Below are 3,208 nucleotides of genomic sequence, written 5' to 3' on the forward strand. Positions count from 1 at the left end.
AACACTTTTTGAATACAAATTTCTACCATGGATTTGGAAAAGAAGAATATTTTCAATTATTACAGTTGTATGTATTCGCATCGGCTTAGCGCTTCACCCATCATGCGGTAGCGTCCCTGTCGTTTGGGAGGAAGGTTGGCTGCCCTTTATATGAGATGCGCGTGATCTAAGCTTTCCCTTGTTGTCGCTGGGCAGTTGTTGGTGCAATAGTATTATACAAAAAGAAATCGTCTTAGGTCATAAGTTCTTCGAAATTGGTTCAGACTAGCAGCGGTAGGGGGGCGGCCACTGTTAACAGCCCAGCGTAACAGCCTGTCTCCGCTGCACGCAACAGCCTGTACAAGAGCCGTGTTTAATGCTGTTAACGCTCTCCGGCAGCGCTGTGAGATTGTGCTCGCGCTCGCTCTCACGATCCATAAGGCTCTCGAGCGGCCGTAGCTTGTAAAGTGGAATAAAGTGACGCTCGGACTCCCGTTAGCTTAGTATGGTTTCCAATCTCACCACCGCACTTTAACAGCTGCGCCACTCAACAGTGACTCACACTACAACTTGTACATATGTATGTACACACGTAATGGTCGTCTTCCAGCCGCTTTCTCCAGCTTTAGAGTTCAATTTTCTCCGCTGCCAATTTCACACTCTCAGGCCGCAAATTTGTCCCACCGGGGGATGTACCCGGTAAGGAAAGGTATCTATGAAATTCATACAAAGGTACATAATATGTTCAAACGTACAGAAGTAAAATGTACATTTTACATATTTAAAAAAAGGAAGGAAAGAGAATGAATGTTCCTAGCCAGTAGAAATAAACTAGTCGATAAGCCATCCAAAATAGAAGAATCATAAAGAATTATCTAATCTACAATCTTCCAACTATGTCTTGTTATTGCCAGAATGAAGAAATCAATTGCCGTTAGTCGACTCTCCTGGCTCGCGAACTCTCTCTTTCTCACTCTCTCTCAAACAGTATCAGTGGCAGTTAGCTGTCTGGCATCATGAAGAAATCATGAAGAAACTATAAGGAGGTCTCGTCGGCAAAACTAAGAAATTCGTGAGAGTGAAAAGTGCGAGTAAAGGGGCTGTTTATTTTTTCTAAACACAGACTACTATCATGTAGCAAACTATTAAAAATTAAATTATGAAACAATTATTATGCTTTTTTTCACATTGCTTTCAAATGATTAATCAGCACACTCCATTGTCGTTGCCCTCACACTTACAGCGAGAGCCCTTTCACTCGCACGTTTGCCTAATTTTTTCCGACGAGCCCTCCTTATATAGTTGCTTTATGGCTGTCTGGCATCTACCCCAATAGAGTGCGCCACCTCTCTTTCTCTCTCTCCCTCTCTTTATCTTTGCCTTTAAATCTGTTCTACTGAGATTCGTTGTATGACAGTTCAACAGTTGTTTTTGCTGTAAAATCGTTTATTGAAGTAACCCAATGAAAATTTAGGAATAAGGATGAGTTTCCTCTTAGTAGGAGATGCCGGTGTTGTCGCGGATCCAGTCCAAGTAGCCGGTGACACGGCTGAAGACAGCTGGGGCACCAGACTGGCAACCAGCAGCCGAACCGAAGGAAGTAACTCCCACCAGGCGGTTGCCGTCATGGGTAACCAGGGGGCCGCCGGAGTCTCCTCCGCAGGTGGACTTTCCGCCGTTGGTGTTGATGCAGATCATGTTGTCGTGGAGAGACCAAGTGCGGCTGCACTCGCCCTGGTCCATGATCTGGACATCGACGCACTGGAGCCAGTCGGGGAGTGGGCTGCCGTCGTAGGTGCCGCCCCATCCGGAGGCAACAGCCCACTGTCCGGCGTAGCTGTTGTAACGATCGTTGAAGCTGGGCAGCTCAACCTTGTTGACCAAGTCGGTCTTTAGCTGTACCCCCCATGCCTAGTCTCTCTACAGCAACACGTCCAACGGTGACAACATCACCACCACGACCTACTACAGCAACGCCACGTGGGTCACCCACATGACCCCGACCCACGCCTTCGACCGTGGCATCAACTACCAGTGCCTGAGCCGAGGCAAGCACGTCACTCGTCGCCAGTCCTGGGTCCTCAAGCCAATGATGGAGCCACCGCACCACCAGTTGCCGTTGCCGCTGAAGAGCAGACCAACGATGTAGGGGACCTTGCCCTCGTAGGCATTGTAGCCGTTGGTGATACGGCCCTCAATGTCCTTGACAGGGACAGGGGTGTGCTTCTGCTGGGGAGTGGGGACAGCGCTAGCTGCGGCCACAGCCAATGCCAGGAATACGAACAGTTTCATCTTGACTAAGCTCTGAAACTCATACCTTTCCTACTCTTTGCGACGCTTTTATACCGTCGAGCAGTCGCCTTATCTGGCTCTTCTACACATCGACAAGAGCTTACTGGAAAGTAGCATTCAGTGGCAATAAATTTTGCAAAAGATTTCATTCATGAAAGTCTTGTGCGGCTGATAAGGATTCTTTAAGTGGATATTTTATTGAAATTATGGCTAGCACTCACTCGGCCATTGTACGGCGTGTAACGTAAGCCTCTCTATGATCATATATTCTGATATTTAAATCCCTTCGTCCGTAAGATATCTGGTAATCTGTTTTATTATACACATTTATAAATAGATGACATAGGGGATGTATAGATAATTATGGTATATGGCTACCATTGGAACGATCTCGTTGAAGGAAAAGTTTGTAAACATGCCACTGTTTCTTCCGTTATGTAGATAGAATTATTATTCCTTTGATAAGATGGGTAGAGATTTTCTGGTACTATGATTGCGTAGAATGTGGCAGGGTGACTTCGGTCACTTTTTTTTGAGGCTCACAGTACCCCCAAAACTTTTAATTTTTCACTACATTGAAAACACTTTTTGAATACAAATTTCTACCATGGATTTGGAAAAGAAGAATATTTTCAATTATTACAGTTGTATGTATTCGCATCGGCTGAGCGCTTCACCCATCATGCGGTAGCGTCCCTGTCGTTTGGGAGGAAGGTTGGCTGCCCTTTATATGAGATGCGCGTGATCTAAGCTTTCCCTTGTTGTCGCTGGGCAGTTGTTGGTGCAATAGTATTATACAAAAAGAAATCGTCTTAGGTCATAAGTTCTTCGAAATTGGTTCAGACTAGCAGCGGTAGGGGGGCGGCCACTGTTAACAGCCCAGCGTAACAGCCTGTCTCCGCTGCACGCAACAGCCTGTACAAGAGCCGTGTTTAAT

At 46.2% G+C, this 3,208-nt stretch overlaps 1 pseudogene; it reads right to left on the reverse strand.

The window, feature by feature from the left end:
* Positions 1-1,404: 1,404 nt before the first annotated feature.
* Positions 1,405-2,299, reverse strand: LOC117591684 (annotated as a pseudogene).
* Between the last annotated feature and the right edge of the window lie 909 nt (positions 2,300-3,208).

The sequence above is a fragment of the Drosophila guanche genome, unplaced genomic scaffold, assembly GCF_900245975.1.
Source record: "Drosophila guanche unplaced genomic scaffold, DGUA_6, whole genome shotgun sequence".
NCBI lineage: Eukaryota > Metazoa > Arthropoda > Insecta > Diptera > Drosophilidae > Drosophila > Drosophila guanche.